This window comes from Dromaius novaehollandiae, chromosome 1 (genome assembly GCF_036370855.1).
Source record: "Dromaius novaehollandiae isolate bDroNov1 chromosome 1, bDroNov1.hap1, whole genome shotgun sequence".
NCBI classification, from domain to species: Eukaryota; Metazoa; Chordata; class Aves; order Casuariiformes; family Dromaiidae; genus Dromaius; species Dromaius novaehollandiae.
The window spans coordinates 140804267-140828618 of NC_088098.1; the positions used below are offsets into that span (position 1 = coordinate 140804267).

The 24352-nt window shown below is 35.1% G+C and overlaps 2 long non-coding RNA genes across 2 annotated transcripts in view; both read right to left on the reverse strand.

Annotated features, from left to right (window-relative positions):
- Positions 1 to 359: 359 nt before the first annotated feature.
- LOC112989577 (uncharacterized) lies at positions 360 to 6277 on the reverse strand. Its single transcript, XR_003260862.2, has 3 exons — positions 6116 to 6277; positions 3334 to 3446; positions 360 to 707 (listed from the first exon to the last, which is right to left on the reverse strand). It is a non-coding gene; the product is annotated as an uncharacterized LOC112989577 (long non-coding RNA).
- A 10500-nt stretch (positions 6278 to 16777) lies between these two features.
- The window catches only part of LOC112989574 (uncharacterized), a 76061-nt gene continuing 68486 nt past the window's right edge, over positions 16778 to 24352 (reverse strand). The window contains exon 13 of the long non-coding RNA XR_010385830.1: positions 16778 to 23035. This is a non-coding gene — a long non-coding RNA (uncharacterized LOC112989574). The remainder of the gene's footprint in view (positions 23036 to 24352) is intronic.

Consider the following 24352-nt stretch of genomic DNA (forward strand, 5'->3'; position numbering starts at 1 on the left):
AAACCTAACCAGACTACTCAATACTAGCTCACCTTATTTCAAATTAATCTATAATAGTGTGTAGTAGGGATGAACCTTTGTTAGTCAGCTTCTCTAAATGAAGGATAAATCCCATGAGGATGATAAGAGTTTCCATCAGCAGCATCTCAGTGTATGTGAACTGTAAATTGCAGTATTGTTGACCTAGTGTATTCTTTATTGCAATAGCTTTATTCATAGAGTTGCAGTTGTTGTACTTGCAGTACAAGTAATGAACATCTATATAAAAACAAATGAGCTTCCAAAGTCTAAAAAATATTGCACTAAATAACGAGACAAAAACATTTTAATATCTCCATAATTATTTTTAAGTAAAAAAATGTTTAATTTTAGCTAATTAATGGACACATAACAAATTTCAGACAATGATTAAATACACCTTCATGACTACATCCAGAAGTAATTCATGTTTATAGAGAAAAGGATAAATGTTACATGGTGAAGTAAACAATGACACCCAGTGGCCATACGTATTCAGTGCGTGTTTGTGTCCTTTTGGATTTTCCCTGCACAACTATTTCTATAGTTGAGATGGGTTAACATTGCTACTGTTTTTTTGTTGTTGCTGGTGGTGTGGGTTTTTATTTTTCATGGTACTAACCACTTAGTAGCTGAGATTTCTTTGGAGCCAGATGATGTAGCAGGTTTGGCACAGAGAGTCCACCCCCCTTAAGACAGAGAAATGTCAGTGAGTTATTGAGTGCCAGCTTGTCCAGAGTCTTCAACAAGAGTCATATATAAACATATATATATTCACATATAAATCTATACAAATCATGCTTGTTAATGAAACTTACCATAGAAAAATGCTAGAGCACAGAAGGTGCTAGATTGCTATGACAAGGACAGACAGTGAGTGCTTAGGCTCTTTTCAAGAGGATCATGAAGACTGTGGCTTTGTTGTTTGGCATTATGCTAATCTGAGAAAAAAACATGGAGCCTATATTAAGGATAAAAAGGATTAAAATGAAATGTTATTCACCAGGAGATATGTGTTATCTGAATCTGACCGAGACTGAAGCAAAAGCCAAGGGAAGCTGACTCTAATGAAATTAGCTAGAAGATGCAGATATGGGATGTGTCATCTGGTTCTAACTTGGGTGCTATGAAACCATAAACTTATTACTTATGCCTTCTGTGGTGCACAAGTCACCAAAATATCATGGGGCCTAATCTAGTATGCCATTTCTGTCATGAGCTGAACCTATGTCTGATCTTATTACAGGCCTTCTTTCTGATTTAGAAATTATGAAATTATTTTTTAAATAAAATTTGTCTCATAAAATACTAATTTCCTGCATGTTACAATTGTAAGTTGTGCTTTCCTCTGTTTCTATCCTTACCTTCCTCTCTACCTGAAATAAGCTTACAGACATCCTAGGACAATGAAGCAAAGGATAAGGATGTGAAAATTATTTATTTTCCTCCTCCTTGCTTAGGAAAAGGTCTGTGAATGCTGCTAATGACAAATTTAAGCCAATGTCATGGTACACAGGCTGTGGTAACAAGCTTTCAGTAAGAATTCCTGAACAATATCATTGGATCTGTGAAAGACTCAGCCAAGATGATGATGTCCTAAGGCATTTTGCTAATAACAGAAAAACTCTGTGCTTGGGGAGCACAGAGAAGATTTCAGTGGTTGCTACAGATGGGAAGACAAACATCCACATCAACAGATGGTAGACAGGAAAGTTGCAATGACCTAGTAATGCAGAGCTAGGAATTTCTAAGAGGGAATAAAGAACTGTCTGTTGACAATCAGATCCTATTATAGACTCTGCTACAGCAATTACTACTGGCAAAAAGTGTGGCTGGTCTATGCAGCCAGTCACCACTGCATATTACTTGTGTCATCCTAAATACAATAAAAACCGATAAATTTAAAAAAAAGAGTATGAACAGGTGAGTGGGTATGGAAGGACCAATTACAGCTTGTGGGTCTTCCTGTAGTGCAAATAATAAATTAATATTAGCCAATAAAATGTATTTTATTGCTTTATTATAATTCTTTTGCTCTAAAGTATAACACTGCACCTATATCTCGAAGTGTGTTTTCAGAGTGACACTATCTTACCAAGATAATCTAGGTAATTTCAATATCTTTCTCTGTTCTGATAACTTCTAATTGTTTCATGCAATTTCACTCAACTGCCAAATTTTCCCAGAAGTAAAGCATCTAGAATGTTCTCTGTCATGTATACTTTGCTCAGCCATCAATCTAAAGACTTATACTAGGCTAGTTTGATTTATAAAACTCCATAAATTTTCAAAATAATTGGTCCAAAGGAATTGCTCTTTCTTGAAAATGGTAAAAGAGATGAAAGACTAAGACTTCTACTTCCTGCTGAGGAATTGCCCTAGTGAGACAATTTTACTCTATAGCCTCATGAATATCCATAAAGTCATTACTAAGGTGTTCTTTTGAAAAAGCTCTGGTGATATTACCACTTGGAAATAGGATCACAGGATAGTTCAGCCAGGAGGGGAACACAGGAGGTCCCTAGTCCACCCCCCAGCCCAAAGTAGGGCCAGCTCTGAGGGCAAACCAGGCTGCTCAGGGCTGTGTCCTATTGGGTCCTGAAAACTTTCAAGGATGGAGATGGCACAACTTTGTGGGGAAACCTGCTCCACTGCCAGACTGTCCTCATGGGGAAAAAGTTTCTGATTTTATCCAGCCTGAACCTTTCCTGTTTCAGGTTGCATCTGTATCCCAAAGAGTATCCTTGGCTAACAAAGAAAGATCTTACTTCCGCTTAAATCAATGAAAAAATTGTCACTATTTCCCATAAGAATGTGATATTTCCCTCTTGCTTGTTTTCATCAAATGTGATTGTCTGTCTCATATAGAGCAAGGCTCCATGGCCACAGTTTTCCTTAGAGTGAAAATGAGCCAAATGAGTCTCTGAATTCATATATCATTGTCATTGTTTATTCTGCTTTCTTTACTGCTTCTTTCTACAAATTAGATGTGAAATCCTCACGACAATAAAGACTGGGGAATTTCAGATCTTCAGATTCATTAAACTATATCTCCTACGGGGTACATGGGACATGCTTTTCACTTAAAATGCAAGTGAAATCCAACTGTCAGTTCTGTTCAGTAAGAACCAAACCAAGAACAGCAACAACTACAACAGCAAAAAGTAATTGTAACAGTGACAGCAGCTGTCTCTTCATGGGGTGCTCACGAGACACTGTACAGAGTATTTCTGAAAAAAGAATACTAGAAACAAGTCATCTATAAAAGAGCCCTTATTTCCCTCCAGAATTGCTTAAGATATTTGTGAAACTTACTGTTGCTACAGTTGCCAGCCCAACTTATGTCTTCTCAGATAGGGAGCATAGCTGAGACCTTCTTCTGTGTATATGGCCCTTCCAGTCATGCCATGGTATCACAGTGGTGTGTCCTGAGAAAAAGCACTGCACTGGTCAGGGTGGCTTTCACTCTGGGAGTAGTGAAAAGCCTCATCTCTCATGTGGATAGCATTTTTTAACAGTATTCATTTACCTTTTAAAAATAGCCAATCATTACAGTAATAATAATAGCTTATTGATTTCACAATAACCCAATGCATACATGTGAGTGCACATTTAATATTCATTTCAATGCGCATTCCCATAGTTTTACTTTATTCATTTTAAGGAACAGAAACATGGGAACATCATCATGAAATTTTACCTTCTTTTTTTTTTCTTATGATTGTCTTTTCTCATTGTCCACCCCCCAGCCCCTCAGAATCTCCTGTGGACACCATTCTTGTCATAGGGTATAATGCTTATTGGTATAAGGGACAAATCTGCAGCTGAGCAGAACAAAAACAATTTTTCATAAGATATTGTGAGGGAAAAAACACGAAGTTATAGGCTTTCAACTAAGCAGTACAGGTTTCTGTGCAGAGGCTAATGTACTGTATGCAGAGAGGTTAATAAAAGGACTGAGAAGGCATCAGAGCAGCTTGAACAGAACTCTGTGTGTATTATCACACCCTGCTGGATCATCCAGTCAAACTAACTTTAGGAAGTGCATGTTTTGGCTTCAACACTGAGTCATACGATAATGATCATTTTGTTATTCCTCAAAGTTTGGAGGCTGAGAAGACACACAATAAGCAAGAGATACTCATTTATTTTGTCCCAGTAGAATGTCACACCTTTCAATACAAGTCTTCTCAGAAACATAAATCTTTATGCCATCAAACTTCAGAAAACACCGGAATAGCTAGGTTGTGAACTGTAGAGGCCTTAAGAATGTTTCTTTTTATTGTTCTTTTTTTTTCCCGTGTAGCAGTTGCTGTTTTCCTCTTCACTGGCACAATTAATGTATGTATCTTGTGGTACTTGCACATTTACAAACCGGCTATAACAACAATTTTAGATTGCAGACCTTGTTCTATGACATAAGTTTATGCAGCCTTCTGATGTGTCACTGTCTGTTCTTCTTTAAATCAGAAAATTCTAAGATTTTGTTTTCCCCCAGGGACTGGATCTGTGTTCTTCTGCCGTGTGTTGCATTACAAAAGACATAAAAGATAAGGTCAGTTAGAACCTTATACCTTATATATGAGCTTAGCCTGAAATTCATACCATATTGAATTCTATTTTTTTTTTAACTACTAATCCTTTAACTTGGGTCCTGAAAGAGCTATTAACTCACATTCTCAAATATGTTTATTAATTTTATATTCAAAAAGTTTTTGCTATCCAGCAGGAGAGTCTGAAGTTTCTCATGACTTTAATAGTTGTGAAAAATCAGCTCATGTAAAAAAGACCATAAGCACATAGGTTCTCAGATCTCAAAAGCTGAAGCACGTAAATAAGGACACATTTCTGAAAATGTGGACTATAACCATTCTAATCAGTAAAATGTAGATAATGATGTTTGTCATGCTACAAGGATGATGTGAAAATCTGCTAACAGACAAGATAATGATTTTGTCAGTTAAGCATTTTGAAACATTGATATTATTTTGTCTGCAAGTTCTTCCAGTAAGATTCTAATTCATTATTCTGAAATGGAAGAACAAAGCTTTTGAGATAATAAAATCAGGAGAGTGCTCTTCAGTGCTTCACTGGACTTTCTCAACAGAGTTCCTACCTTCCTGCCTAGGAAGAATTGCATTATCTTTGAAATGTTAAGGTGGAATTTTCCAAAAATCTGTGTCAAGCAAACATTAGTCCCAGTGAGGTCAGTAGGTATATTGGCCCCATCAGCCATAAATGCATAAGTCTGACAAGGCTGAGCACTACTGGAAATTACACTCTGCTTGGTTTCCAGAATGATTTAAAAACAAAAACAAAAAACCCTCAACTGTTCTTTTCTTCCCACAGAACTATGTAATTCCATATAGGATAGATGGAAAAAAATATATGCTTATAGAAGTTCTGTAGGCACAAACATCTGCATGTGCAGATATGTATATGAGTTTTTATGGCTATGTGCTCGTATATCTCTGATTGTACTCACACACATACACACACACACAAATACATACAGGATATTTTCTCAATATCTCCTCTTAATTTTGTTCAATTTTAGGTATTTGCTGTGGCAGTGGTGGAATATAAATGATGCAAAAGTTTCACAATTAAAGCATTAATCTGAAAGGAATAAGATCCAGTTTTCAGTCCTTGCTCCACATAACAGGAAATTCTTAAATGTTAAGCAGGCACTAACACTCTGTTCTTTCAGGCCTAGTGTATATTGTAATCACTACATTATGGAGTCTCTGAAGATCAACAAACACAAAAAGGATGTGAATTTGGAGGATGTGTTTCCATCTTGGAGACAGTGGCAAACAGGACACAGGTCTCCTATGCCTCAATCACCATGAAGTAAAGACTGGGACAATGACATTTTCTCAAAGTCTGATGCAGCCACTTAAGTCCAGGAGCTAATCTGGGACTGTGAATACTAAACGGAAAAAAGACTTTTCCACCTCTCCAACAGTCAAGTGCCTACAAAAAGGAAATCAGGTAACCTGCAGATACTCAAGTGCCGCTGGATAATTGTCAAAGGACCTGCCTATCCTTATAGATACTCCTTGGCCATCCTAATATTTTGCTTTAAAAGACTGACCTGTAAAATCATCTTCTCTATGAATGTTCAAAAGCAGCCTCCTGTAGCTCTGAGGATCCTGCTCTGTTAGGCAACTGCTGGCTTCTTCCACGTAGTGATGCTGAACTCCATGATGCATAAAAGCTCTTAATTGTGGAGCCTGATGTTACGGTCTGAAAGGGACAAGACTTTAGCCAGTCAGTGATTCTCACCATTTGCTAAAAGGTATTTTTAAGTAACTCCCTGGTCAACAATACGGCTCCCATGGATTCTGGTTTTAGTCATTATACTCTCCATGCATTGTAGACTGTTGATCCATCTCAGACTAGGGAGCAAGTCATTTAAAAGTTAATCAGTGCACTGCTCAGCATTTCAATAGCTGTCTCCTTTTATGTGTCTAGACATTAGTTGGATAAACCAATTCAAAGAAATGAGCTATAGCAGCTCCCTGAAACCTCATACCTCATCTCTTCTGAATTTCAGAAATGGTTCACCAGGAAACATGTGTTCCAGACCTTAGAGTTTATTCTGAGTCAAATGCAAAACCAAGACAGAGTATTTTTCATGCAGTTCATAGCAATGTCAATCTCAGTAGACGAGCTAAATTTGTAAATTTGTCATCACTCACAATATGACCTGATTGTATATTTATTTTTTTCCATTTAGGATCAAAATTTTATGGAAACTGCTTTACATAGATGCTAGCATTATATGACCATTTAAACTTTGCGTAATCCTAATCAATATATAGACATGAGCATTGTGTCTCTGACTTATTTTTAAACAAGAGCGACCATTTCTATGGCTAAAAGGGAGCATTAAAGAGTAAATTACCTCTAGAATTTTATAGACTCACATACACATGAAGCGTATTCAAAAAGCCAGACTTATATAACACAATCAGTGGTCTGTTTGCCTTGTCTGATATAGACAAATAAATCCAGCTGACATCTTTGGGAGTTACATAATGTATAAAGAGAAAAAAGATACAATTTCTTTTTGCCTGAAGTAGAAAAATTGCATTTATGATGTCTCTCACCTTCATAATGCCTAAACATTTATTAGTTATTGCTTGTTCCTTCATGTGTAAGTGATTGTTTTCTGCAGCTCTTGCATAATTGGTGTGAATACTGCATAACATGTTCATTTATAACTATTTCCAGGAAAATAAATTCCTGGATTTCATTTTCTAAATAAATATTTTATTAACCAAGGTAACTATATCAGAAAGCAATACTTTCTCCCAAGAAGTAAAAGCCCCATTTCTTTAACCTTTCTTTCTCTCTCTCTTTCTCCCTCTTTTCCCCCTTGTTTTCTTTTTTCTTTTTAATGAACATAAATTAGAGCTGCAGCAGGGTGGAAAGAATGCAGTCTGGTGTGCAAAAGCTCTCTATTGAAAACTAAACAAAAAAGGCCTCCAATTCCTCTGAGCACAGAGTAACAGTATGCATAAAATCAATGGAGACATTAAAAAAATAAAGTATTTTTAAACACTAATTTTGCAGACACATACAAAGTTTCTTTTTTCTTAGTTACTATTACTATTGGAAAGATAACTTAAAATATAATATGGAGTACTTTACTGTCAGTCCCTTATTAAGGAAATATTAACAAGCCAGTGTCAGTGCACTGACTTACAGTTTTACTGGCATAACCAAAGCAGCAGAAAACAACTTTTTCACTGCACTTAATTTAAGTGAATAATTCAGGCCACAATTAGCTTTTTGGCTGAACCTTCTCCTGAGAGGGAATACTGCTGCACAGTTGCCTTGGTGATTAATGAAATACACGTAAAAGACATAGAAAATGACCATTTATAATTATTGTGTCACCATTTTATTAAACATTTCATTTGGTTAAACATTTCATTTTAGTTTAATTTTGGAATTCTATAGATATGATTTTCTCATGAAAGAGAAAAACATGACAGAAAGATTGTGACATTTGGTTATGCTTTCATTTTTCAAATTCAGAAGCTGGAAGTGTTTGAAAATTTTCCATGGAAATGTTCTTATTTTGGTGAACAGTGATTTCATGAAATAAAAATAGTTAATTGTGAATATATTAACCAAATACATTCTGCAGTATAACACAGTCATAGCCATTCACTACAGTGAGCTGCAAAGCACAATTGGTGAAGACTTTTTCAACAATTTGCGTGGTGGGTTTTTTTTCCTATCAAAATATGTTCTTTATAAAGTCTGAAATGTTTCACATGCACGTACAAATTTGGATGACAAATTGACAACAAGATAAGAATGACCACTCAAGTTAAACATGCAACCTTTCAGACACCAGGATGGACATTCTAACACAATTCTTTTAGAAAACTTTTAAAAGGTTCAGTTTTATTCCATTACAACATAAAAACTTTTTAAATTTCATTTATGATCTCTGCCCAGCTTTAGTGAAAATATTTTCTTAAAAAAACAAGAAAGAGAAACAAGACTCTCATCATTACAAACAGTTCAGTAATGTTTGAAATTCTCATACAATGAAACTTTCAACTATTTTAATTTCTTTTACCATTCGTATGTAACTCAAATTCTGAGAAAAGTTTCAGATTCAGACTTTAGTTTTTTACCTATTCCATTACTTCATTCTACTTTCTCTAAACCATTTCTAATTCACTTTTTCTTTCCAGAGTGAGACTATCTCAATCTGGTGTCCTTAGGAAAGGAGATATCCAAATCAAAATCCATGCCAAAGAAAATATAAATGCTGAGATGTAAAAGTAATTTACCATAGCTGCATAAGTCTTGTCTGTGCAGCACTTATTTTTTTATATTTAGTGGATAAAGTGCAAGGCTGGCAAACAAGCACATTTAATCCTGATTTATCTAAAAGCACGTGGGAAGTAACAGTTCTGGCTGCCTTTCCAATGTACCTCAAGCAAGACCTGGAAGGACCACCTGCAAAGATGACATGAGAATGTAAATTGCTCAGTCAATTCAGTAATTGACTTTTCTATATGAAATTGCCAATTTCATTTAGAGAAAAAATTACAGGCTTTTAAGATGGTGAGTTTAGCACATAAACTGTGTCTACTAGAAAATGAGCTGAGCCCACCAAGTCATTCTTCCTAGGTAGGAAACAGCAATTACGTATAGTCAAGCCTACAAGACACTTACAATGGGAAACAGAGTGATCAGGCATTTGCGAAATCAAATCGTTTGTCTTGCTGTCAGTGCAGGCATTGGTACAATGAGTGGGCAATAGAAAAGGAAGACAAAAAAAAAAAAAAAACCAACAGAAAAACAAACCACCGTGCAGACTTCATCAAAAGATTTAGTGGTGATTTGAGAACCACATACCACTAACTTATAAAGGTAGATGCTCCATCAAGGCACCTCTACACTCAGCCTGTCATGCAAAAAACAAACAAACAAACAAAAAACAACAAAAAAACCCTCTTACTTTTGTGCACCTGTCTATTTCAAAAATAAATTCAGAACTGAAATTAAAATTAAATTGATGAACAATTTCTTACTGGATAGTCAGCTCTGGATCTTGGGCAAATGACACAGAGATTTCAGACACCATGGAAACCAACTGGAATTTTGACATTGACTTCAATGAGGTCTAGTCTCATTCATAGCAAATGGATCCCTATGACTGTAGTATCCATAGTTTTATTTGCCATTTAATTGCCTGTGTTTGTATTTCTACAGAGAAATGTAAACTTCCAACCGTGAAATCTCACTGAATGAACGTCTGTTCCTATTAACACCAGATAGAAGGTGATAGATAAAGGGATGTTGGGTCTTGCAGATACAATAGCTATAATTTTAAACCAAACAACTTCAGAGAAGTAAAAGGATCTCCCATGTGTTGAAAATATCATTTCACATCTTATTTACCTACACTCATTTATACCCAAAATTAAATAAAACTTCATCAATTTTTAGATGGGCTTAAAAGGCTAAAAGCAATTTAATTTACATCTTTTTCCTAAATCCATTTTCTGCCAAATATTTTTACAAGTTGGTGCCTAACTCAATTTGTTAAAATGCCACTTAGTGGGAAAACTGAAGTTGCTTTTGGAAAACTGCATTGAATTAATTACATATGTTGCCTAATTCCTTTCTGGTATGCAATTCTAGTACATATTATTCACTTAAAAATGTGTTGTAATGAACCATAGATAGTTTTTATATTTTAATAATTAGAAAGATTAACAATATTGCATGAAACAGAAAAGATGTTCAGGAAAGATAACTTCGTGTCTGACTTAAAGGATAGAGCAGCGGAGACTGCACTGCTATTACTATACTCTATAAACTTGCAAATCAATGTGTTAATTATTGTCCACGAGACCAGGGAATAAACTGGATAACTGCTTTATATTTTCCAGTGGAATCCCTTGACATCATTCTTTTTTTTCTTTTCTTTTTTTTTTTTTCCTTAAGAAGCTAGAGGTTAGAAAATAAGGAAACACAAAACCCTGAAGCTGTGAACAGTGGTAAAAAAATTATTCTCATAAACTCTGCTGTTAGATTATGGGTTTCTCAATGTAAAACACTGTAAAAAAAAGAAAATACAAATAATTATCTGTTCTAGTGAAGAATTTAAAATGCAAATTAAGATAACTTTGTAGATCGATGATGGTTTTTTGTTTTTTTTTTTCTACATGACATTGTTTTGGCTTTATGAGTGATTTACAGTGTGTTTTGAAAAGGCAACATTTAAAATGCAAAAGTAGAGAGAGCAAAACTATACAAAAAGCTCTGTCTTCAGACCTGCTCAATGAAGACTGTTCTAAGTGAAGTGGATTTCTGGCCACTGCACTGTTCCTTGAATGAGCCACAAAGGCACTCAGAATTTCATTAAATTTAACTTTAATTTTTCCATATCCTTGTTTCTTCTGTTATGTCATCTGGAGATGTACCAGTCTTCACCTATATCCTAAGCAGCTGGTGAGAAAAGCAAAAGTCTCTTGAGAACATTTTTGAGAGTTTTGGAAGTTCTCTTACAGTCACTCTGGAGACGAAAAGGACATAGCCCACCAACAGAAAAGGAGGACCATCCACAGAAACTTTCAGTTTTGAAAAAAATGTAGAAGTTCTTCCTGGTATATCTGACAATGCTTATGTGTTTATTTCAGAACCTTTAGCTGTGGTATTTTCCATCCAAAGAACCATCTTTCCAGATGATAACTCACATTCTAAAGAAATGAACAATTTGTATTTTAGCAAGTATGGCATTCTTCTCCACTTGCATATTTTCCCTTAGTTATTGTGCACGCATTTAACTAAATGAGAAAAAAAAGTAGTATAAACCAAAACAGATCTGACTGCATTTAAGGTTGCTCTATAATGGCAGCTTCTCAGGGAACGTTGACTCACATTTTTGAACAGGCAAAATCATTTCACTTAATCCTTTCTCCATGGCTGCAGAAACATTTTAGCAACAATTTTGAGATGTATTTTACTCTGATGGATAGCTGAAGTATGTGGCCTTAACAATAGAAGTTATTTTTGCAGGATGATTCAGAGTATCAATGATCTGATGATCCTAAGGACTTGGCATGAACCTCACACTTTGGAAAATGATTAGAAAGTGTAATGCTTAATTTCACCTGTGTTTAAAACATCTGCAGTATTCTATAAACCTCACAGACAATATTGTGATCTGGACCTGTACTTTATATTCCTAGGGGGAAACTTTCTATTACTTATTTCTGATTACTTTCACTACAAATCAAATTTAAAATAAAGAGAAAGACAAGAGATAAACACAACAAAAAAAGGTGTTCTATCCCGTGTCAAGGAAAAAAAAAAGGGGGACCTAAAAAGGGACCTAATAAAGAAAGCATTTTTCAAGGTCTGACTGGAATATAAATTAATCTGAAAATCCTTAGGACTGAGAGATGTGATTCATTCATCTTCATTAATGTACCTGGTCAAGATCTTTTGCTGAAACATTTTTTAGTTGGAAAATGATTATTGAGAGAGCCTGAAAGAGTTTGTGGGAAAAGATTAGACTTATCACCTTTTTCAATTCAAATAAGAGAAGTATGAATCAAAATGAAAAGTTCAGGAGGGGGCTCCCAGTGTGGAAACACTTTTAATTTCAAAATATAACACAGCTATAATAATAATAATAAAAAAACCCTTTCATTTAAAATTTCAGACTGTTTGTTCATAGAGGTCATATTTATTATGCAATAATTGTTTATAATAAATTGCATTTTACTAGCATTATAGAAATTCTAGAAATGCTAGAAATAACAATAATTAAAATTTTATAGTTAAAATACATATTCCATATGTTCATAGTGAATGGTTTAGATAAAACTTTATGGTGCCACTCAGATTATATTGCCTAAGTTGTTTTGACTCTCTAGCATGGGCTCAGAACAGTGGATCTAAAGTCTCTAGAAATCACTGAGAAGTAGGACAGAGGGATTTGATATTCAGTGAAAGGAAGACTAATTTTAGAGAACATCTAACTTAAAGCTAATACTGTTGAAGGAAGACAGAGACTCATTCCCTTGTATGCAGATAATATCTGATTGATAAGACTCCAATTAGCCTTAATCCACCTCCTTATTTAAAAAGAAAGGATGTTTTTAAGCATCCAGCATGTTAGTTCTGGAAGGCAATTAAATAAGTTAGTCGCTAAGGAATGTACATTTTATTTCAGTGTGAACCTGCCATTATTTTTTGATCTCTGGAACAAAAGTGTATAAAATAGGCAATGAAGTGCACTGTGTGAGACAGTTTGAGAACAGATGTGTATTTTATATGTAAGGAATTCAATAGCTGTGAGCTCTAACTACTTTGTTTATGTGAAATAAAAGTATAAAGGCAGTTTTCAGCAGCATGCCTGTTTTATGTCTAAGAAAATCCGATGACTTTTTCTTCAGGTTTAGAACTGTAATTATACAACACAGGGAATTATATTGCAGGTTATTATTTCTTTTTCAATCGATTCCAGCAATATGCAGCTCAGTGACCAATGACTTTTTCCAGTAAGATCTTCCTGGAAAATTACAAAGTTTTACTATGTGCACTTCTTCTTGTAGTTGGTCTAGACTTCTTATGTAAGACAGATATTCTAGCTCTCCCATCTCTCTATTTAATTTCCATGACAAGAGACTAGTTTTTTGTATTGTGCACTTGTTCCAGAGAGGGAATTTATTACAGGGTGCCTTCTTGAATTATCCAGTCATAAGTGCTTGGATGTTCATCACATGAACGGAAGTAAACTGTCACCTAAGACTATGATATGCCTGGTCTATGGTGTGAACATTACTGAGTTACGGAATTCAGGTGACACCAGTGATGGAACACTGTCCTTTCTCAGAGTGAAAAATTACATGTGGGACTCAAGGTCTCTTGCTCTGAAGTTTCTTCTTTTATTTTGTCACAGGTGAAAATCCACAGATTTCTGCTGACTTCAGCTGCAGTTTTTCCATTGCTGTGATCAAGTGTAGGAACTACATTGCCTTTTAGGGTCTCCATAAACTTTGATAGGCTTTTTCTGAAACTAAGAAATATGGAAATATAAAGGCATGAAGAATGCATTTAGTACTCAAATCTTGGTAGCACTATTTGCAGCATAATTCACAGTTCAAACTATTATCAACTAAAAAGAACATTAAGGATTTCCTTTTAAAGTTTCATCCACTTTCCTTTCCAAGGCCCCAGACACATTGTTTGGCTCTCATTTTGGTTTCCTGCACAGCCCATTGCTGTGGCAGCTTTTGAAATCTTTCATTGCTTTGGAATTTTTTTCCTGAGATGGACTTCAAAAAGGTAACTGCAAATTGCAAGGTGCTCGGCAGAAGTTGATAAGAAAAATGAAAATTCTAGACAGACTGAGGGAAAGAAATCTATTTTGAAACCATATTTCAGGCAGTTACTGATACTAAGAAAAGAGGAGTCAAAAATTTCCTTCCAGGCAATGGGGGAAAAAAAATGTCAACATCTCTACATGTCAAAAACTCAAAAGTCAGTAGGAGACAGAAAGATCTCACAATAGTTAGGTGCTTAAATATACACAAAGACTTGAGCCTGTATACTATAAGATTCTTTTGTTTAAATCTTCAGTTTTGTTTATTGGTCTCTGCCAAGTGAATGGTGATTCTCCACTGAGCCAGACAATGTATATATTGCAGGCAAAAGTATAATTCATGAAAGAAAAGACAGATTTTCCAGATAATGTTCCTGTAAACTCTCCAAGGCTTGGAGAGGAAGAAAGAGATATTTGTTATTACGGTAACAGAAAAGAATCAGATAATTACATATGAAAATTGAATCCTTTTGAAAAATGTTGATTTTTATTGTGCATTTCAAAATTTCCAGTGGTATGTCCAAGCAATAAAAATGACATGAGAGCTATCAGTGAACAAAAATAGAAACTTTTGCTTATGTTTTAATGTACCACTTTCACTTTCAAGATTTTGTGAGTTATTAACACAAGAAAAGTAAGTACAGATTTAGGTCACAGACAAATATGCCTAGTCTCAATATCATTTTCCAGGCAATATTTTTCTATATAATTAACCACAACAAAAATTAGCTTCTGGATAATGTGTCTTCCTAGCAGAGAGAGGCTGAACTTCAAAGAAAAATATACTCCTTGATTCTAATCAGCATGGTCTTGGTGTAATCTTCTGTTTTTCTCCTTTTCCTTTTCCTTTTGTTCCTTTTTTTTTTTAATATTAAAATTTACCTAGACTGCTTTTAGAAGCTCCTAAGAGGAGCCCATTCTGGTTGTAAATAAATCAATCTTTTCACTAGCCTGCCAGAACTCTCAGAAGACTTTTGACCTTATATGAAGTATGATGTTGTTCTAGTTTATCTCAAAACGAAATTCTAGGAAATGTTTTTTGTTCCAAGGAGAAGTGAATTTTATTAATATCTAATGAATTCTGGGACCCATCACCAGGCCCTGACCATATTTATGAACAGACTCCCTGATCTAAGACTTTAAACACCTGCTAGTCAATGTCTTTCTTACTCGTACAAATGTCAGAGACTCGCTCTGACATTGTTGGTATTTCCTGAAAATCTATGTGTTTGCAACTGTAACTTGAGAGTTTTTAAAGAAAACATGTAGCCTTTAATAGGCATGGGATTTCAGGTCATTAAATTTTACATTCTGAAGTCATTGCTGTTTAATTATCAGCTAATACTGAGACTTCTCTGCCTGTCTTAAAAGGATGGAGTAAACTGAAATGGATTAGGAGAAAAGTACAGTTTTACTTTTAGAAATCCAGGGTCTCTTTGGTCACATTTAGAACTAATACTAAAAGCAACTTAGAAAAAAAGTGATGAGGAAACATAGCAATTTCCTATCAGACTTTCTAATAAATCAAAGATTATTATATTAACTAACTAAATATAGAATGCTCAAAATTTAAATTTAAAATAATAAATAATTAATATTCTAAAATTCCTATATTATGTCAGAAAAAGATAAGACGCTTGGTCTACATTGAGCACCTTGTTTTGTTTTGTCTTAACAAGTTGCAATTAGATATCATTTCAGATATGCACCAAAGTATAGAAACCTCAAAAACTCATCCATGGAATTTTGCAGTATTCTATATAAGATAATGTCTCATCCTATGTAGGGTAATTACCTCATCTAAGCTTCCTTTAGAAAACAAAGCAAGATGGTTAACATCTGCCATATACTTTTTGTTCTTGCCTTTCTTCTCTCTGTGCTGATCAAAGTGCTTTTGTCTGTGCCGATCAAACTGCTTTGTTTTCCTTACAGCAAGGTACTATGGAGAAAGTGCATATTGGACATGAGAGTCAAGTTTAAGTTATTCCTTCATTGCTCCATCTCATTTTCTTGAGCCAAATCACAAGTAATTTCTTTACATGCGGGAAAGCATTGCTTTTATTATAGAAAGATTCAATGTGTTAGAAAAGTGGATTGTTCCAGCACAATGAACATAATCTGCTTCCGAGTAAATGATTGGATAAGTGTTGTCAAAAGCATGGACACGTTCAAAATACTGTAAGTAGCTGAATATAAAACTATATTTGAATACCTAGATTCTGTCTGCACCTCTAATTCACATTACTCTTGAAGGAAATTAAGCAAAGATACTTGAGGACCTCTGCTGTAGGCCCTGAATTTAAATCAACAGTCTCTTTAAAGCCAGTGGAGAGATCATATGATCTCACAGGATGCCACTTTCCCAAAGAAATATGTTATTGTAAACCTGGACTCTCCTAACTTTGGTGGATTGACTCCCAGTTACAGAATTAGAATACAGATTGGACAAAACAGAATCACATAGAACAGAAGCCACATTGTTGTATGAAATAGAAGCTCCCAATATGTAACATTCACATAACACTTCTGGAAAAGTAGTATTATGTGAATATGTATCAAAATGCAAAAAGCACTCAATAAGTAAATAAATGTGTGCTTGCAAGCAGAAATCCATAACCAAAGCCAGGATAAATTCCTGCTGCCTGTCTCATATTGTATAAGATCTGATCCTGCATTCCATTAGTTTATTTTCTTTCAAGAAGTAAAAAGGGGAACAGGTAACATAGTCAATCAAAATCATACCCTAAATGTACATGAATAGTGGCTCGGTAATTGACAAAATTAGTAGGACTGTATAAGTGCCCACTACCATTGATTTCAATGTTTGATAGTTTACACATGGCTGAGAACACTGATATGGTGGGGTTGAACTGTATCAGAAGAAAATTATGAAAATAAATCTGTTTATTTATTTTGTAAAATTATTAATTATCTATAATACATCTTAACAAGACAATTATAGACTCATTCCTAACAAAACACTGAGAAGTAGCTAGATATCCATAAGAGAGAACATCTGGTTAACAATTACTATCAAGAATGAAAATAACAAAAATGAGTCAAGCTTTTATAGTTTTAACAATATATACATATAAACAATATTATTATTAATACACAATACATATTGTTGATCCCAAAGATAATGCCAATAGCAATTTACTTGAGAAAACTGACACATTAATGTACCGCAGGGGATAATCTAATCCATGACTTCATATTAATTTCACTAGTTCTTGCATATCCATAACAAATAGTAAGAACTGTTTTGTTCACTTCTAACAGCTAGAAACAGGATAAATTAATTTGTGTAACAGAGAAGCTCTAGGCTCTCATGCAATGTGAGTTTTTTTCATGTTGTATACAAGCAGTTCTGTAAAACTGTGGGTTATAAAAACAGCACTCGGGAGTACTGCAGCAAACGTGGTAATGATTTGGGGCACTCTGAACTGAGAAATCACCCAAAACAGTAATTTAGGCTAAGGGCCACAGTGCCACCAAATGTCATTTGCTAAGAGGGGTGAATTAAATCAGTCTGCTCTAGAATGAGCTAGTTTGAAGCACTATGGTTGTAAATTAATTATGCCATTTGACTTTGGGACTAGCAGCTGGACCTTTGCCCTCTTTCATTTAGCAATACAGACTTACTGTTAGCAGCCCACATGCATCTGCTCTTCATCATCTGCTTCCTGAGGGATGCTATCCAAGTTTTGCACAATCTCCTAACACTCGTGCTGCATCCGAGGTGTCTGCATCAGGCTATCCCCACAGCAGCCTCCAGTCTGCTGCTCAGTTTATGAAAATAAACCCATCCAAACCAAATGGGATTTTTTCTCCCTTCATCTCAAGGAAGTGTTTTGCTCTCCTCAGTCCTTCAGGGCCAGATAGTCTGATGGGCTGCATGAAAGCTTTGCTGATGTCCTCTATTCAACAGTTATGAGATTGTATATGAACTAATGTCAAGAGTTTTAGGACTCCTAGTGCAAAAGGGACATTGATAAATTACAGTCCAATGGAGTGTTACTAACATGGTTAGTGGGCTGGTGCACATAACATATGAGCAGAGGTTAAGGAAACCGGGCTTGTTTAGCCTGGAAAAGTGAGTAAATGTTCCTTGCTTGTTCAAATATGAGATGCTGTTAGATGAAACTAATTTAAAATATATAAAATTGGGTAGCTTTTCACACAACATGCCATTATGCCATGAAGCTTCTTGCTTCAGAGTGTTGTGGATATTGTCTACATCATTTGAAAAAAAATGATTGGAAAACATTAAGAATATCTAACAAGACTGTTAATTGGAAAGACACCATTTCTTTCTCAGAAAAAAAAAAAAATCTTGATTTTCAAATTCCTAGTGGCTGTAGGAATCCTAAGGAAGTATTTCTACACATTTGCCATACTCTTTTACTCTTCCCTAGGCATCTGATGTCAGGCATAGTCAGGAGCTAAGCTAGGTAGATCTTTAACCTGATGTGGTACAACTGTCCTTATGTTCATTTGCTCTTATGTTTTGTCTGTGATAACCACAAACAGTGACAGCGAAGGAGGAGGAGTCCAAATCATTCCCAGTGGAAAGATAAACAATTTGTGGGTTTACAGGCTCTTCCGTTATATAACAGTGAAAGCCCTAATCAGCTTGAACAAATGCATACAGAGGAAAGATCCCCCTTGCATCAAATAGGCAGTTTAAGAGCCAAGTATGTGGTTGAGCTCTGAAAACTGAAGTTGTTTATTGAAGCACATCATTACAATGAACACAGTGCTGACTGCTGAAGTACTCCTGCTGGGTCAGGGCAGGAAATTCAGGTTTGCATTCTCCCATTGCAGAGATGTGTCACTGTTCTGCATCAACCTTTCGTGTTTGAACCATCTAGGCTAGGGACTAGTGAAAAATCAAGGGTTGATAATCAGCGTTCTTAAAATGCAGAGAATGAAAGAATGACAGATTGGAAAGAGACAACCAGAGGTTCTTTTTATCATTCTTGGCTAAGCATTTGATTATCCAGCCAAAGTATGAAAGGAAAATAAAATACTTTCTTGCCAATGCCAAACTATTTAAGACTATCTAGAGACTAAATACTAGACACAGTTAAAGACATAAAGGAACACTGATTAAGTTCAGGTACACTATTCAGAAGCTTAGAGCTGGAACCAGCATAATAATTTGTATATAAAATTTATTCCCCCATTTTGATTTACATTTCAGAGTAATTTATAAAAAGCATTTAGAAATGTGGTGGATTATAATGCTGCACAGATTTCTATAATATCTTCATGCTCAGCAGGAGACAAGGCATTTGCAAAAGAATTATTGGCACTAATACAACATTATTGAGAGATAATAAATCCTGCTGCTTTGGGAAAGAAAATAATGTACATTACATGGACATCAGCAAAAGTATCTACTATTGTCTTTCCAAATCCAAGTCAACCCAGTTTACAGGGACTGTGTTTTCTTGTACATAATAAAATGAGTTACTAGGGAGCTACATAAGTTCAGGGACACTGTTATATTGATATTATATTTCTATTATTATTATTATATACTGATATCAATGCAAAGTGTGTTGTATTAAGAATTAAGAATTAAATTAAGATGACCTGTATTTCCTAGGGTACACTTTATCATTATTATTAATAATAATAACAGTATGCCAACATTTATCTAAAAAGCAAGTGATATTTTCTGTAAGGTAACAAAATCAGCTTTTTAGAAAAAATAAAATTTTGTGTAAGATAGAGCAAAAAATCTTGCTATTGGCTGCTGAATTTGATTATTTTTTTCTACAGTCCATTAAATTTTTATGCTGGTTTTGGTTATATTCATACTGAATGGATATTTAATCAACAAAATTACGCCAACACTTCACTATGTTTGCAGGCTTTCATGTTATGTTCTTTCTGTTTCATACCCTGTTGTTTGTTTGTTTGTTTGTTTTTCTCCAGACCAGGAACTATATTTTGTCTATTTCTGTGTATTTAAAACAATGAAGTCCGATTCTGGATGGGCCTTTGGACAATTGTGTAAAATGGTCCATCAACAGCTGAATGTTTCTTTAGCTGTGTCTTGCTGATACATGGATGATCTTGCTGAATTTTCTCTAAATAATATGCTCTACAGGAAGTCAATGATAAGAAAAAGGCCCTTCAGTGGGACAGTGCAAGTTCACTTGACTCAGCTGTGCATGCCACATTTCTGATTCTTTTTTCTTATTCACTCTTCTCCAACTCTTCTTCCAACAATTAACTGGCTTAGTGTTGAAGTCACCTTTTCCCAACATTGCCAACCAACACAGCCAACGAAAATGAGGGAAAAGTGCAGCCAAATGGGTTGCTTATATAACTCTTGCCATATTCATCCCAAATACCTACTGCTCAATCTCACTTCTCCAGCACTGCCCTCTGTCCTTCCTTCAGCTAACAGTGCTCTCCTGCTGCGTGTAATTTTCATTATACGAGATGTCACCATGGAAAGAACAGCAGAACAGAGCTTTGCAACAACAGTAATAAGATCCATTTTTGTTTAGATCTTATTTAGTAGACTCTGAAGCCTAACTGGCATTTGATGAGTCTGGAACATGAATCATCAACAGAATAATGAAAAACAGGTATACTCTAAGGCTAAAATGTTTATACTGGATACTGAAAGTCCATGCTGACTTAGGCTTCATACTTCTTTACTTAGGCACCTGTGTCTGGACTTCAGAAACAAAATTTTAAGTATCCATTTTCAAAAATCTTGGCCTAAAACAATTCCATGATTGTGCCATGCTGATTACTAATGTTGATCTGCTTCCTCAGTATGAAATGATTTTCAGTTGACCTATGTCTGACATCCTGTCCAATAGGACACTTGAAAAGCTAAGTACTTGACTAGCTGGAAAATTATACGGAACAGCATACCAAATCAGTGATTTTGGAACTGTTAGGCTGATCTGGACAAAGGGCAAATATACGTTAAAATTGGATATGATCTTTTGGAAAAAAAAATTAAATACATTTCTTTTAAAATTGAACTCTGCCTTTATTTTATTATTTTGTTCAAACAAAGCACAAATGAGCTTGAAGCACAAGGGAACATAGTTTTTTCCAACATGAATGGAAATACAGGAGACCTGCTGGTTTGACTTCTAGACCTATAAACCTATCACAAAGTGTGGCAGTTTATTTGTCTTTAGGTAGTGGTAGACAGGACTGCTTGTCGTCTAGAAAACCAGGACTGGTCTTCAGTGAGTATCCATGGAAAAACTGAATTGTGTACCACTGTGCATATGCTTATTTCATAGCTTGCACAATGTAAAGGTTCAATTCATCTGGCACAGAAGATGCACTCATGGTTTGATCTGGAATCAAGTCAGTGAGAAATGATGGCTTTCTTTAAACTCCTGGCTTTTATGCAGAAGCAAGATCTCTCACAGGATTCATATGGAGTGTTCACACAATGACTTATCAACTTAATAGGATCATAAGATTTAATTCTTAAAACTGACCTGTGACTCCATGTACCCTTCTAGTGATTCTGTTTTTTTAAAAAATCACTGTGTTCCACTTATGAAATTGGGTCTTGTTAGGGCAGCTATGCCTCAAAGTCCCTAACTCACTACCCATCTTGAAAAAAATTGTCAGGAATAACACCAGTAACTTTTAGTGCTAGTCACTTTTTTCCCCTGAAAGAAATGGTGATTATGGTATGAAGCACTCTGTCAAATTAAATTATATATAGTGAAAATTTCAAATGAAAGTTCAAGCTATTCTGAAACCAGACACAGCTTAAAACTTACTTTCACTGGATAAAATGGAATATAAGATCAGAATTAAAAAGAAAAGATTCAGTAGCTTTTGCTAGAAAAACACAGCTCAGACATCCAAAAAAGGGAGAGGGCTGAAAACCAAGAGCTGCCAAAGAAACTTTCCAGTGCCAAAGAAAAAGGAGGCTTAAAATAATAAAGATTATTTTATAAGTGCTGTGTGGTGCAGTGTCTTATCTGCAGTAAATACTGAGGAAAATAGAGCATATAAAAGAGGAAATTGCACTGCTATAAAGATTAGAGGCACAGTAATTCATTTTCTGAATGGCCCTGCAATAAGAATATTTTGTTTTGTATACAGTAATGGTTAGATAAAGTGTTTTCTATTTACTTTTATGGACTGTATTGTCTTTACAGGTTACAGAATCACATGATCAGGTCAAAGAATGATAATTTCTCATACCTTTTAATAGAAAAAGATGAAAAATGGAGCACACACTTCTCAGCATAAATGTAAGGAGGAAACTGTAGTTCTGGGTTTCTAGCGAGTGCTGTTGGCATTTGGCATAAAATATATCATCTCACCACAGCTGAATATAAAATGTACATTGCTATAGCAGTTTCTTTCTACCTAAACAGGCATAAGTTAATTTATTATTTGTTGACTAAGAATACCTGCTAGATCAAAACTGCCTAAGATTTTGCTGGTTCCATCTGCACAAGGCGAATGTACCAGGTATTTCAGTTTTGTTCAGTTCTTGCTCTCACTAGAAAAGAAATTGTCCGTCATGACAGATTTTGCCAAATTTTATCTTCTGTTTTCTCATCTCAGGTAAAGGAAACTTCAGACGGCAAGCAGTTATGTAAGATGTATGACAGCCTATACATATACTTTTTCCAACATTATACTACATAATTCTTGTTTGATTATTACTGCAGTGGCACCCAAGTGTCACAGTTAAAAGATTCTGTGTGAAGCTGAAGATTTTACATATATAAAACATGGTATAGTTTCTGCCTAGAAATTCTATAACTGAGCATGGCTCCAGCTGATGTAAATGGGGTCCTTGCATATGCACTTGCAGCCTGGATTTTTCCACTCCAGTCATGCTTCTGTAGTCAGACCCATGTGTTTGAAACCTGGTGCCAGAATCAGTCTGTGCAGATCCAGTTGCAGAATCTGGATACACTTATATTTCTTTCTTTTTATCAGGATACTCCTTTTATGTCAGCAATTGCTTTTGCTACTAAGATTGCATTTTTTTCTTTCCCTTTTTTTCCAAAGACTCTAAACATATCCTTGAAACCTACAGTAAGCATTGACTGCTGGTGCCAGTATTTAGATGAAAAGAGGATTTCAATCTTTCAGCCCATCAATGATGCATTGTTTCCAACCCTAAAAAAAGAAAAGAAAAAATAAATGACTTGCATGTCCCACTAAAATTTACCACTTAGAAATACGTTGGAAGCATTTATACTTTTAAGGGAATCTTGCAAAGAATAAAGATGTTCATCTGCAGCAGTGTTAAAAGTAAAGTGCAGTTGTGCACTAACTTATTCTGGTCAGAGTGTTTGACCTTGAGACCGTAACGAGAATTTGAGTGACAGGTTGGATACAGTAATCTGGGTGCTCACCCTAAACCTGAAACCCTTTCACAATTCCTCTTCATGCTCCTTTGCTATAGGGTTGTTTAATTCCTCTTACTGATATGTTCAAAACCTTCACTTGCCTTGAAGGTAAATATAGCCTCTGGAGGCCTGTAATAAGATTAGGAGCAAACTAAAAGGTTAAACTGTTGCTTTGTTGAGAAATTTAAACTCACGCTTGCAATTTGCAAGCCACAACCTTCCATCTAAGCTTTGAGACAGAGATTAAAATAATCTATTGATTTTTATGAAGCATCAATAACCCTAAAAAATGTGATTTATCTTCTGGAAGATGCTGATATGATATAGAACAATACATAAAAATAAACTCAGAAGAATGAAAAATGACTAAAGTTAATACGTTTTACCCCTGTGCGCTACTTTGTGACATCCAAAGAGATTTAGAATTTCTGTGTGTTATAGTGCAATAGTCAAAACATAGGTTCTAGAGACAAAGATAGAAAGATAGAAATAACTTTGTAGAACTGCCTTAAAATTCAAGTAATCAATACCAGAAAAAAAGCATAGGCCATGTCTTCGGTTCCTAAGCATGGCTGCCAAATGCAGGAGTAGATTATTATTTCCTAAAATACGTATAATATGATTTCGGATTTGCATATGAGTCACTATATAATACTAGAGATGCTCTAGTTATCTCAGCATCATTTCTTTTTAGACAAAATCGATCTTGCACAGCTAGACTGGATTTAATAAACCCAAGCTGACCTTTAAGGGAGGAGCCTTGGTATGAGACAGAAGCTGCAGAAAAGACTCACTGCCCAAAAAAGATAAATGCTACACTCAGCATACTCCCAATAAATTGAAGAATTCACACCTAGTCACTTCCACTTAGGTTTTGTTCTTTCTGCACTAGGGCTAAGAAAACTGGCAGTCAGACTTATCAATGTTCTTTCCACCCTTATTTTGTATTCTTGGATAGAAACAAACAACACTTGGTATGGTTCTAATAATTATATGATTTAGGGTTTGATTCAGCAATATATCACTGTCTTCTGTTGATAAAGCTTCACTGAAGCCTGCGGAGCTTTTTTAACATAAATATTGA